Genomic DNA, 13,664 nt, shown 5'->3' with positions numbered 1-13,664 from the left:
CTCACTCTAGCTGTGTTCTCTACCTCGCTCTCTAGCTGTGTTCCCTACCTCTCTCTACCTCTCTCTCTAGCTGTGTTCTCTACCTCTCCTTCTAGCTGTGTTCTCTACCTCTCTCTACCTCTCTCTCTAGCTCTGTTCTCTACCTCTCCTCTCTCTAGCTGTGTTCTCTACCTCTCTCTACCTCTCTAGCTGTGTTCTCTACCTCTCTCTACCTCTCTCTAGCTGTGTTCTCTACCTCTCTCTAGCTGTGTTCTCTACCTCTCTCTACCTCTCTCTACCTCTCTCTCTAGCTGTGTTCCCTACCTCTCTCTACCTCTCTCTCTAGCTGTGTTCTCTACCTCTCTCTAGCTGTGTTCCCTACCTCTCTCTACCTCTCTCTCTAGCTGTGTTCTCTACCTCTCTCTCTAGCTGTGTTCTCTACCTCTCTCTCTAGCTGTGTTCCCTACCTCTCTCTACCTCTCTCTCTAGCTGTGTTCTCTACCTCTCCTTCTAGCTGTGTTCTCTACCTCTCCTTCTAGCTGTGTTCTCTACCTCTCTCTACCTCTCTCTACCTCTCTCTAGCTGTGTTCTCTCTCTCTCTCTCTACCTTTCTCTACCTCTCTCTCTAGCTGTGTTCTCTACCTCTCTCTACCTCTCACTCTAGCTGTGTTCTCTACCTCACTCTCTACCTGTGTTCTCTACCTCTCTCTACCTCTCTCTCTCTCTAGCTGTGTTCTCACTCTCTCTCTTTCAGTGTCCTCTCCCTCTACCTCTCTCTAGCTGTGTTCTCTACCTCTCTCTACCTCTCACTCTAGCTGTGTTCTCTCCTCTCTACCTCTCTCTCTAGCTGTGTTCTCTACCTCTCCCTACCTGTGTTCTACCTCTCTACCTCTACTCTAGCTGTGTTCTCTCCTCTCTAGCTTTCTCCTCTCTCTCTACCTCTCTCTAGCTGTGTTCTCTACCTCTCTACCTCTCACTCTAGCTGTGTTCTCTACCTCTCCTTCTAGCTGTGTTCTCTATCTCTACCTCTCTCTCTAGCTGTGCTTCCTACCTCTACCTCTCTCTAGCTGTGTTCTCTACCTCTCTCTACCTCTCTACTTCTCCTCTCTAGCTGTGTTCTCTCTCTCTCTACCTTCTCTACCTCTCTCTACCTCTCTCTAGCTGTGTTCTCTACTCTCTCTACCTCTCACCTAGCTGTGTTCTCTACCTCGCTCTCTAGCTGTGTTCCCTACCTCTCTCTACCTCTCTCTAGCTGTGTTCTCTACCTCTCCTTCTAGCTGTGTTCTCTACCTCTCCTTCTAGCTGTGTTCTCTACCTCTCTCTACCTCTCTCTAGCTGTGTTCTCTCCTCGCTCTCTAGCTGTGTTCCCCTACCTCTCTCTACTCTCTCTAGCTGTGTTCTCTACCTCTCCTTCTAGCTGTGTTCTCTACCTCTACCCTCTCTACCTCTCTAGCTGTGTTCTCTTCTCTCTCTCTACCTTCTCTACCTCTCTCTCTAGCTGTGTTCTCTACCTCTCTACCTCTCTCTAGCTGTGTTCTCTACCTCTCTCTACCTGTGTTCTCTACCTCTCTCTAGCTGTGTTCTCTCTCTCTACCTCTCTAGCTGTGTTCTACCTCTCTCTACCTGTGTTCTCTACCTCTCTCTACCTCTCTCTAGCTGTGTTCCCTACCTCTCTCTACCTCTCACTCTAGCTGTGTTCTCTACCTCTCTCTACCTCCTCACTCTAGCTGTGTTCTCTACCTCTCTCTACCTGTGTCTCTACCTCTCTCTACCCTCTCTACTCTCTCTAGCTGTGTTCTCTACTCTCTAGCTGTGTTCTACCTCTCTCTACCTCTCTAGCTGTGTTCTCTACCTCTGTCACCTCTCACTCTAGCTGTGTTCTCTATCTCTCTACCTCTCTCTAGCTGTGCTCCCTACCTCTCTCTACCTCTCTCTCTAGCTGTGTTCCCTACCTCCTCTACTCTCTCTCTAGCTGTGTTCTCTACCTCTCTCTCTCTCTACCTCTCTAGCTGTGTTCTCTACCTCTCTCTGCCTTTCTCTACCTCTCTAGCTGTGTTCCTCTTCTCTACCTGTACCTTCTCTACCTCTCTCTAGCTGTGTTCTCTACCTCTCTCTACCCTCTCACTCTAGCTGTGTTCTCTACCTCGCTCTCTAGCTGTGTTCCCCACCTCTCTCTACCTCTCTCTCTAGCTGTGTTCTCTACCTCTCCTTCTAGCTGTGTCTACTCTCTCTCTAGCTGTGTTCTCTACCTCTCTCTAGCTGTGTTCTCTACCTCTCTCTACCTCTCTCTAGCTGTGTTCTCGACCTCTCTCTACCTCTCTCTCTAGCTGTGTTCCCTACCTCTCTCTACCTCTCTCTCTAGCTGTGTTCTCTACCTCTCTCTAGCTGTGTTCTCTACCTCTCTAGCTGTCTCTACCTCTCTCTATGTTCCTCTCTCTCTCTCTCTAGCTGTTTCTCTACCTCTCTCTACCTTTCTCTAGCTGTGTTCTCTACCTCTCTCTAGCTGTGTTCTCTACCTCTCTCTACCTCTCACTCTAGCTGTGTTCTCTACCTCGCTCTCTAGCTGTGTTCCCTACCTCTCTCTACCTCTCTCTCTCTCTAGCTGTGTTCTCTCCTCTCTAGCTGTGTTCTCACCTCTCTCTCTAGCTGTGTTCTCTACCTCTCTACCTCTCTCTCTGGCTGTGTTCTCCTCTCTAGCTGTGTTCTCTACCTCTCTCTTCTCTAGCTGTGTTCTCTACCTCTACCTCTCTACCTCTCTCTAGCTGTGTTCTCTACCTCTCTCTACCTTTCTCACTCTAGCTGTGTTCTCCTCTCTCTCTCTAGCTGTGTTCTCTACCTCACTCTCTACCTCTCTCTACCTCTCTCTAGCTGTGTTCTCTCTCTCTACCTTTCTCTACCTCTCTCTACCTCTCTCTAGCTGTGTTCTCTACCTCTCTCTACCTCTCACTCTAGCTGTGTTCTCTACCTCTCTCTACCTCTCACTCTAGCTGTGTTCTCTACCTCGCTCTCTACCTGTGTTCTCTACCTCTCTCTACCTCTCTCCTACTCTCTAGCTGTGTTCTCTCTCTCTACCTTTCTCTACCTCTCTCTACCTCTCTCTAGCTGTGTTCTCTACCTCTCTCTACCTCTCACTCTAGCTGTGTTCTCTACCTCTCCTTCTAGCTGTGTTCTCTATCTCTCTCTACCTCTCTCTAGCTGTGCTCCCTACCTCTCTCTACCTCTCTCTCTAGCTGTGTTCTCTACCTCTCTCTACCTCTCTCTCTAGCTGTGTTCCCTACCTCTCTCTACTTCTCTCTCTAGCTGTGTTCTCTACCTCTCTCTACCTCTCTCTAGCTGTGTTCTCTCTCTCTCTCTCTACCTTTCTCTACCTCTCTCTACCTCTCTCTAGCTGTGTTCTCTACCTCTCTCTACCTCTCACTCTAGCTGTGTTCTCTACCTCGCTCTCTAGCTGTGTTCCCTACCTCTCTCTACCTCTCTCTCTAGCTGTGTTCTCTACCTCTCCTTCTAGCTGTGTTCTCTACCTCTCCTTCTAGCTGTGTTCTCTACCTCTCTCTACCTCTCTCTAGCTGTGTTCTCTCTCTCTCTCTACCTTTCTCTACCTCTCTCTCTAGCTGTGTTCTCTCTCTCTCTACCTCTCTCTACCTCTCTCTACCTCTCTCTCTGCTGTGTTCTCTACCTCTCCTTCTAGCTGTGTTCTCTACCTCTCTCTAGCTGTGTTCTCTCTCTAGCTGTGTTCTCTACCCTCTCTCTACCTCTCTCTAGCTGTGTTCTCTACCTCTCTCTACCTCTCTCTAGCTGTGTTCCCTACCTCTCTCTACCTCTCTCTCTAGCTGTGTTCTCTACCTCTCTCTCTCTAGCTGTGTTCTCTACCTCTCTCTACCTCTCTCTACCTCTCTCTAGCTGTGTTCTCTACCTCTCTACCTCTCACTCTAACTGTGTTCTCTCCTCGCTCTCTAGCTGTGTTCTCTACCTCCTACCTCTACCTAGCTCTCTAGCTGTGTTCTCTACCTCCTTCTAGCTGTGTTCTCTCTACCTCTCTCTAGCTGTGTTCTCTACCTCTCTCTACCTCTCTACTCTCTCTCTACCTCTCTCTCTAGCTGTGTTCTTCTCTCTACCTTCTCTACCTCTCTCTCTAGCTGTGTTCTCTACCTTCTCTACCCTCTCACTCTAGCTGTGTTCTCTACCTCTACCTTCTACCTGTGTTCTCTACTCTCTCCGTGTTCTCTAGCTCTGATTCTCCCTCTAGCTGTGCCCTCTCACTCTACTTTCCCCTCTCTCTCTGTGCCCTCTCCCTCTACCTCTCCTCTAGCTGTGTTCTCTACCTCTCTCTACCTCTCCTTCTAGCTGTGTTCCCTCTCTACCTCTCTCTCTAGCTGTGTCCTCTCCTCTACCTCTCCTCTAGCTTCCCTCTCCCTCTACCTCTCCCTCTAGCTGTGCCCTTCTCTTCCCCCTCTAGCTGTGCCCTCTCCTCTACCTCTACCTCTCCCTCTAGCTGTGCCCTCTCCCTCTACCCCTCTCTAGCTCCTCCCTCTCCCTGTGCCCTCTACCTCTCCCTCTAGCTGTGCCCTCTCCTCTACCTCTCCCTCTAGCTGTGCCCTCTACCTCTCCCTCTAGCTGTGCCCTCTACTTCTCCCTCTCCTGTGCCCTCTACCTCTCCCTCTAGCTGTGCCCTCTCCCTCTACTTCTCCTCTAGCTGTGCCCTCTACCCCTCTCTCTAGCTGTGTTCTCTACCTCTCACTCTAGCTGTGTTCTCTACCTCTCCCTCTAGCTGTGTTCCCCTCTCCTCTCTACCTCTCTAGCTGTGTTCCCTCTACCTCTCCTTCTAGCTGTGTTCTCTACCTCTCCTTCTAGCTGTGTTCTCTACCTCTCTCTACCTCTAGCTGTGTTCTCTACCTCTCTCTACCTCTCACTCTAGCTGTGTTCTCTACCTCTCTCTCTACCTGTGTTCTCTACCTCTCTCTCTACTGTGTTCTCCCTACCTCTCTCTACCTCTCTCTAGCTGTGTTCTCTACCTCTCTAGCTGTGTTCTCTACCTCTCTCTACCTCTCTCTAGCTGTGTTCTCTACCTCTCTCTACCTCTCACTCTAGCTGTGTTCTCTACCTCTCTCTCTCTAGCTGTGTTCTCTACCTCTCTCTACCTCTCTCTAGCTGTGTTCTCTCTCTCTCTACCTCTCTAGCTGTGTTCTCTACCTCTCTCTAGCTGTGTTCTCTACCTCTCTCTACCTCTCTCTAGCTATGTTCTGTGTTCTCTCTCTCTCTGTGTTTCTCTACCTCTCTCTACCTCTCACTTCTAGCTGTGTTCTCTACCTCTCTCTAGCTGTGTTCTAGCTCTACCTCTCTCTAGCTGTTCTCTACCTCTCTCTAGCTGTGTTCCCTACCTCTCTCTACCTCTCTCTCTAGCTGTGTTCTCTACCTCTCTCTACCTCTCTCTCTCTAGCTGTGTTCCCCCTACTCTCTCTAGCTGTGTTCTCTCTCTCTAGCTGTGTTCTCTACCTCTCTCTACCTCTCTCTAGCTGTGTTCTCTACCTCTCTCTACCTCTCACTCTAGCTGTGTTCTCTACCTCGCTCTCTAGCTGTGTTCCCTACCTCTCTCTACCTCTCTCTCTAGCTGTGTTCTCTACCTCTCCTTCTAGCTGTGTTCTCTACCTCTCCTTCTAGCTGTGTTCTCTACCTCTCTCTACCTCTCTCTAGCTGTGTTCTCTCTCTCTCTCTACCTTTCTCTACCTCTCTCTCTAGCTGTGTTCTCTACCTCTCTCTACCTCTCACTCTAGCTGTGTTCTCTACCTCGCTCTCTACCTGTGTTCTCTCTCTCTACCTGTTCTCTACCTCTGACTCTCCCTCTAGCTGTGCCCTCTACTTCTCCCTCTTAGCTGTGCCCTCTCTCCTCTACCTCTCCCTCTAGCTGTGCCCTCCCTCTACCTCTCCTTCTAGCTGTGCCCTTCCCTCTACCTCTCTCTAGCTGTGCCCTCTCCCTCTACCTCTCACTCTAGCTGTGTCCTCTCCCTCTACCTCTCCCTCTAGCTTTGCCCTCTCCCTCTACCTCTCCCTCTAGCTGTGCCCTCTACTTCTCCCTCTAGCTGTGCCCTCTCCCTCTACCTCTCCCTCTCCCTCTAGCTGTGCCCTCTCCCTCTCCCTCTACTCCTCCCTCTCTCTGCTGTGCCCTACCTCTCTCCTCTAGCTGTGTTCTCTACCTCTCTCTAGCTGTGCCCTCTCCCTCTACCTCTCCCTCTAGCTGTGCCCTCTACCTCTCCCTCTAGCTGTGCCCTCTACTTCTCCCTCTAGCTGTGCCCTCTACCTCTCTCTAGCTGTGTTCTCTACCTCTCTCTACTTCTCACTCTAGCTGTGTTTCTCTACCTCTCTCTCTAGCTGTGTTCTCTACCCTCTCACTCTAGCTGTGTTCTCTACCTCTCTCTACTCTCTCTAGCTGTGTTCCCTACCTCTCTCTACCCTCTCTCTAGCTGTGTTCTCTACCTCTCTCTACCTCTCACTAGCTGTGTTCTCTACCTCTCCTTCTAGCTGTGTTCTCTATCTCTCTCCTCTACCTCTCTCTAGCTGTGTTCTCCTACCTCTCTCTACCTCTCTCTCTAGCTGTGTTCTCTACCTCTCCTCTCTGTTCTACTGTCTTCTCTACCTCTCTCCTCTCTCTAGCTGTGTTCTCTCTCTCTACCTTTCTCTACCTCTCTCTACCTCTCTCTAGCTGTGTTCTCTACTCTCTCTACTCTCTCTAGCTGTGTTCTCTACCTCTCTCTACCTCTCTCTAGCTGTGTTCTCTACCTCTCTCTACCTCTCACTCTAGCTGTGTTCTCTACCTCGCTCTCTAGCAGTGTTCCCTACCTCTCTCTACCTCTCTCTCTAGCTGTGTTCTCTACCTCTCTCTACCTCTCTCTCTACCTCTCTCTTCTAGCTCTGTCTACCTCTCTACCTCTCTCTAGCTGTGTTCTCTACCTCTCTCTACCTCTCTCTCTAGCTGTGTTCCCTACCTCTCTCTACCTCTCTCTCTAGCTGTGTTCTCTACCTCTCTCTCTAGCTGTGTTCTCTACCTCTCTCTACCTCTCTCTACCTCTCTCTAGCTGTGTTCTCTCTCTCTCTCTACCTTTCTCTACCTCTCTCTACCTCTCTCTAGCTGTGTTCTCTACCTCTCCTTCTAGCTGTGTTCTCTACCTCTCTCTACCTCTCACTCTAGCTGTGTTCTCTACCTCGCTCTCTAGCTGTGTTCCCCACCTCTCTCTACCTCTCTCTCTAGCTGTGTTCTCTACCTCTCTCTACCTCTCTCTCTAGCTGTGTTCCCTACCTCTCTCTACCTCTCTCTCTAGCTGTGTTCTCTACCTCTCTAGCTGTGTTCTCTACCTCTCTCTACCTCTCTCTACCTCTCTCTAGCTGTGTTCTCTACCTCTCTCTACCTCTCACTCTAACTGTGTTCTCTACCTCGCTCTCTAGCTGTGTTCCCTACCTCTCTCTACCTCTCTCTCTAGCTGTGTTCTCTACCTCTCCTTCTAGCTGTGTTCTCTACCTCTCCTTCTAGCTGTGTTCTCTACCTCTCTCTACCTCTCTCTACCTCTCACTCTAGCTGTGTTCTCTCTCTCTCTCTACCTTTCTCTACCTCTCTCTCTAGCTGTGTTCTCTACCTCTCTCTACCTCTCACTCTAGCTGTGTTCTCTACCTCGCTCTCTACCTGTGTTCTCTCTCTCTCTAGCCGTGTTCTCTACCTCTGACTCTCCCTCTAGCTGTGCCCTCTACTTCCCCCTCTAGCTGTGCCCTCTCCCTCTACCTCTCCCTCTAGCTGTGCCCTCTCCCTCTACCTCTCCTTCTAGCTGTGCCCTTCCCTCTACCTCTCTCTAGCTGTGCCCTCTCCCTCTACCTCTCACTCTAGCTGTGTCCTCTCCCTCTACCTCTCCCTCTAGCTTTGCCCTCTCCCTCTACCTCTCCCTCTAGCTGTGCCCTCTACTTCTCCCTCTAGCTGTGCCCTCTCCCTCTACCTCTCCCTCTCCCTCTAGCTGTGCCCTCTCCCTCTCCCTCTACTCCTCCCTCTAGCTGTGCCCTCTAACTCTCCCTCTAGCTGTGCCCTCTCCCTCTACTTCTCCCTCTAGCTGTGCCCTCTCCTCTACTCTCTCTCCTCTAGCTGTGCCCTCTACCTCCCTCTAGCTGTGCCCTCTACTTCTCCTCTAGCTGTGCCCCTACCTCTCTCTAGCTGTGCCCTCTCCCTCTACTTCTCACTCTAGCTGTGCCCTCTCCCCTCTCTCTAGCTGTGTTCTCTACCTCTCTCACTCTAGCTGTGTTCTCTACCTCTCTACCTCTCTCTAGCTGTGTTCTCTACCTCTCTCTCTAGCTGTGTTCTCTACCTCTCTCTCTGTGTTCTCTAATCTCTCTACCTCTCTCTCTACCTCTCTCTAGCTGTGTTCCTACCTCTCTCTACCTCTCTCTCTAGCTGTGTTCTCTCTCTCTCTCTAGCTGTGTTCTCTACCTCTCTCTACCTCTCTCTACCTCTCTAGCTGTGTTCTCTACCTCTCTCTACCTCTCACTCTAACTGTGTTCTCTACCTCGCTCTCTAGCTGTGTTCTCTACCTCTCTCTACCTCTCTCTCTAGCTGTGTTCTCTACCTCTCCTTCTACTGTGTTCTCTACCTCTCCTTCTAGCTGTGTTCTCTACCTCTCTCTACCTTTCTCACTCTAGCTGTGTTCTCTCTCTCTACCTCTACCTCTTCTCTACCTCTCTCTAGCTGTGTTCTCTACCTCTCTCTACCTCTCACTCTAGCTGTGTTCTCTACCTCTCTCCTTCCTAGCCTGTTCTCTACCTCTACCTCTCTCTAGCTGTGTTCTCTACCTCTCCTCTAGCTGTGTTCCCTCTACCTCTCTCTAGCTGTGTTCTCTACCTCTCCTTCTAGCTGTGTTCTCTACCTCTCTCTAGCTGTGTTCTCTCCTCTCACCTAGCTGTGTTCTCTACCCTGTGTTCTCTACCTCTCACTCTAGCTGTGTTCCCCTACCTCTCTCTCTAGCTGTGTTCTCTCTCCCTCTAGCTGTGTTCTCTACCTCTGACTCTCCCTCTAGCTGTGCCTCCTTCCTCCTCCCTCTAGCTGTCCCTCTACCTCTCCCTCTAGCTGTGCCCTCTCCCTCTACCTCTCCCTCTAGCTGTGCCCTCTCCCTCTACCTCTCTCTAGCTGTGCCCTACCTCCCTCTACCTCTCACTCTAGCTTGTCCCACTCCCTCTACCTCTCCCTCTAGCTGTGCCCTCTCCCTCTACCTCTCACTCTAGCTGTGCCCTCTCCTCTACCTCTCCCCTCTCTAGCTGTGTTCTCTACCTCTCACCTAGCTGTGTTCTCTCTCCCTCTAGCTGTGCCCCTACCTCTCTCTCCCTCTAGCTGTGCCCTCTCTACCTCCCTCTAGCTGTGTTCTCTACCTCTCCTCTAGCTGTGCCCTCTACCTCTCCCTCTAGCTGTGTTCTCCCTCTACTCACTCTCCCTCTAGCTCTCACCTGTGTTCTCTCCCCTCTACCTCTGTGTTCTCTCTCTCCTCTACTCTCTCCTCTAGCTGTGTCTACCTCTCTCTCTAGCTGTGTTCTCTACCTCTCTCTAGCTGTGTTCTCTACTCTCTCTCTAGCTGTGTTCCTACCTCTCTCTACCTCTCTCTCTAGCTGTGTTCTCTACCTCTCTCCTCTAGCTGTGTTCTCTACCTCTCTCTAGCTGTGTTCTCTACCTCTCTACCTCTCTCTAGCTGTGTTCTCTACTCTCTCTACCTCTCTCTCTCTAGCTGTGTTCTCTACCTCTCTCTACCTCTCACTCTAGCTGTGTTCTCTACTCTCTCTCTCTCTGCCTGTTCTCTACCTCTCTCTACCTCTCTCTAGCTGTGTTCTCTCTCTCTCTCTAGCTGTCTCTACCTCTCTACCTCTCTCTAGCTGTGTTCTCTACCTCCTTCTAGCTGTGTTCTCTACTCTCTCTCTCTGTGCCCCTCTCCTCTCTCTAGCTGTGTTTCCCTACCTCTCTCTACCTCTCTCTCTAGCTGTGTTCTCTACCTCTCTCTAGCTGTGTTCTCTAGCTGTGTCTACCTCACTCTAGCTGTGTTCTCTACCTCTCTCTCTAGCTGTGTTCTCTACCTCTCTCTCTAGCTGTGTTCTCTACCTCTCTCTACCTCTCTCTACCTCTCTCTAGCTGTGTTCTCTCTCTCTCTCTACCTTTCTCTACCTCTCTCTACCTCTCTCTAGCTGTGTTCTCTACCTCTCTCTACCTCTCACTCTAACTGTGTTCTCTACCTCGCTCTCTAGCTGTGTTCCCTACCTCTCTCTACCTCTCTCTCTAGCTGTGTTCTCTACCTCTCCTTCTAGCTGTGTTCTCTACCTCTCCTTCTAGCTGTGTTCTCTACCTCTCTCTACCTCTCTCTACCTCTCACTCTAGCTGTGTTCTCTCTCTCTCTCTACCTTTCTCTACTCTCTCTCTAGCTGTGTTCTCTACCTCTCTACCTCTCACTCTAGCTGTGTTCTCTACCTCGCTCTCTACCTGTGTTCTCTCTCTCTCTAGCCGTGTTCTCTACCTCTGACTCTCCCTCTAGCTGTGCCCTCTACTTCCCCCTCTAGCTGTGCCCTCTCCCTCTACCTCTCCCTCTAGCTGTGTCCTCTCCCTCTACCTCTCCTTCTAGCTGTGCCCTCTCCCTCTACCTCTCTCTAGCTGTGCCCTCTCCCTCTACCTCTCACTCTAGCTGTGTCCTCTCCTCTACCTCTCCCTCTAGCTTTGCCCTCTCCTCTACCTCCTCTAGCTGTGCCCTCTACTCTCCCTCTAGCTGTGCCCTCTCCCTCCTACCTCTCCTCTCCTCTAGCTGTGCCCTCTCCTCTCCCTCTAGCTGTGCCCTCCCTCTAGCTGTGCCCTACCTCTCCCTCTAGCTGTGCCCTCTACCTCTCCCTCTAGCTGTGCCCTCTACTTCTCCCTCTAGCTGTGCCCTCTACCTCTCCCTCTAGCTGTGCCCTCTCCCTCTACTTCTCACTCTAGCTGTGCCCTCTACCCCTCTCTCTAGCTGTGTTCTCTACCTCTCACTCTAGCTGTGTTCTCTACCTCGCTCTCTAGCTGTGTTCTCTACCTCTCTCTCTAGCTGTGTTCTCTACCTCCCCTTCTAGCTGTGTTCTCTACCTCTCCTTCTAGCTGTGTTCTCTACCTCTCTCTACCTCTCTCTACCTCTCTCTAGCTGTGTTCTCTACCTCTCTCTACCTCTCACTCTAGCTGTGTTCTCTACCTCGCTCTCTACCTGTGTTCTCTACCTCTCTCTACCTCTCTCTACCTCTCTCTAGCTGTGTTCTCTCTCTCTACCTTTCTCTACCTCTCTACCTCTCTCTAGCTGTGTTCTCTACCTCTCTCTCTCCTCTCTCTAGCTGTGTTCTCTACTCTCTCCTTCTAGCTGTGTTCTATCTCTCTCTACCTCTCCTCTAGCTGTGTTTCCCTACCTCTCTCTACCTCTCTCTCTAGCTGTGTTCTCTACCTCTCTCTACCTCTCTCTCTAGCTGTGTTCCCTACCTCTCTCTACCTCTCTCTCTAGCTGTGTTCTCTACCTCTCTCTCTAGCTGTGTTCTCTACCTCTCTCTACCTCTCTCTAGCTGTGTTCTCTCTCTCTCTACCTTCTACCTCTCTCTACTCTCTCTAGCTGTGTTCTCTCCTCTCTCTACCTCTCACCTAGCTGTGTTCTCTACCTCACTCTCTAGCTGTGTTCCCTACCTCTCTCTACCTCTCTCTCTAGCTGTGTTCTCTACCTCTCCTTCTAGCTGTGTTCTCTACCTCTCCTAGCTGTGTTCTCTCTACCTCTCTCTACCTCTCTCTACCTCTCTCTAGCTGTGTTCTCTCTCTCTCTCTCTACCTTTCTACCTCTCTCTCTAGCTGTGTTCTCTACCTTCTCTACCTCCTCACTCTAGCTGTGTTCTCTACCTCTCACTCTCTACCTGTGTTCTCCTCTCTAGCTGTGTTCTCTCCTCTCTCTCTCTAGCTGTGCCTCTCTACCTCTCCCTCTAGCTGTGCCCCCCTCTACCTCTCCCTCTAGCTGTGCCCTCTCCTCTACCTCTCCTTCTAGCTGTGCCCTCTCCTCTACCTCTCTCTGCTGTGCCTCTCCCTCTACCTCTCACTCTAGCTGTGTCCTCTCCCTCTACCTCTCCCTCTAGCTTTGCCCTCTCCCTCTACCTCTCCCTCTAGCTGTGCCCTCTACTTCTCCCTCTACCTCTCCCTCTCCCTCTCCCTCTAGCTGTGCCCTCTCCCTCTCCTCTCTACCCTCTAGCTCCCCCTCTACCTCTCCCTCTAGCTGTGCCCTCTACTTCTCCCTCTAGCTGTGCCCTCTACCTCTCCCACTAGCTGTGCCCTCTCTTCTCCCTCTAGCTGTGCCCTCTACCCTCTACCTCCCCTCTAGCTGTGCCCTCTACCTCTCCCTCTGTGTTCTAGCTGTCCCTTCTCCTCTAGCTGTGCCCTCTACCTCTCCCTCTAGCTGTGCCCTACTCTCTCTACCTCTCACTCTAGCTGTGTTCTCTACCTCTCTCTCTAGCTGTGTTCTCTACTCTCTCTACCTCTCCCTCTCCCTCTAGCTGTGCCCTCCTCTCTCCCTCTCCCCTCCCTCTAGCTGTGCCCTCTACCTCTCCCTCTAGCTGTGCCCTCTCCCTCTACCTCTCCCTCTAGCTGTGCCCTCTCCTCTACTCTCCCTCTAGCTGTGCCCTCTACCTCTCTCTCTAGCTGTGCCCTCTACTTCTCCCTCTAGCTGTGCCCTCTACCTTCCCTCTAGCTGTTGCCCTCTCCTCTACTTCTCCCTCTAGCTGTGCCCTCTACCTCTCCCTCTAGCTGTCCCTCTACCTCTCCCTCTTGTGTTCTCTCCCTCTACCTCTCTCCCTCTAGCTGTGCCTCTACTCTCCCCTCTCCCTCTAGCTGTGCCCTCTCCTCTACCTCTCTCTCTCCCTCTACCTCTCCCCTCTGCTGTGCCCTCTACCTCCCTTCTCCCTCTAGCTGTGCCCTCTCCCTCTACCTCTCCCCTCTAGCTGTGCCCTCTACCTCTCCCTCTAGCTGTGCCCTCTACCTCTCCCTCTAGCTGTGCCCCTCTCCCTCTCCCTCTCCCTCTAGCTGTGCCCTCTACCTCTCCCTCTAGCTGTGGCCTCTACCTCTCCTCTAGCTGTGCCCTCTCTCTGCTCTCCCTCTAGCTGTGCCCTCTCCTCTACCTCTAGCTGTCCCTCTACCTTACTCCCCTCTAGCTGTGCCCTCTCCCTCTCCCTCTCCCTCTCCCTCTACTTGTCCCTCTAGCTCTCCCTCTCCTCTACCTCTCCCTCTAGCTGTGCCCTCTCCTCTCCCTCTGGCTACCTCTCCCTCTAGCTGTGCCCTCTACCTCTCCCTCTGGCTCCCTCTCCCTCTACTGTCCCTCTAGCTGTGCCTCTCTCCCTCTCCCTCTAGCTGTGCCTCCCTCCTCTACCTCTCCCTCTCCCTCTACCTCTCCCTCTAGCTGTGCCCTCTCCCCTCTACCTCTCCCTCTACCTCTCCCTCTAGCTCCTCCTCCCTCTCCCTCTCCTCTCCCTCTCCCTCTAGCTGTCCCTCTACCTCTCCCTCTCCCTCTCCTCCCTCTAGCTGTGCCCCCTGCCTCTCCCTCTCCCTCTACCTCTCCCTCTAGCTGTGCCCTCTCCCTCTGCCTCTCCTCTCCCTCTCCTCTACCTCTCCCTCTGGCTGTGCCCTACCTCTCCCTCTAGCTGTG

At 51.9% G+C, this 13,664-nt stretch overlaps 1 pseudogene; it reads left to right on the top strand.

Annotated features, from left to right (window-relative positions):
* The window catches only part of LOC115132833 (membrane-associated guanylate kinase, WW and PDZ domain-containing protein 3-like), an 86,374-nt pseudogene that overhangs the window by 36,714 nt on the left and 35,996 nt on the right, over positions 1-13,664 (top strand).

This window comes from Oncorhynchus nerka, linkage group LG7 (assembly GCF_034236695.1).
Source record: "Oncorhynchus nerka isolate Pitt River linkage group LG7, Oner_Uvic_2.0, whole genome shotgun sequence".
NCBI classification, from domain to species: domain Eukaryota; kingdom Metazoa; phylum Chordata; class Actinopteri; order Salmoniformes; family Salmonidae; genus Oncorhynchus; species Oncorhynchus nerka.
This window is presented reverse-complemented; position numbering and strand designations above follow the sequence as displayed.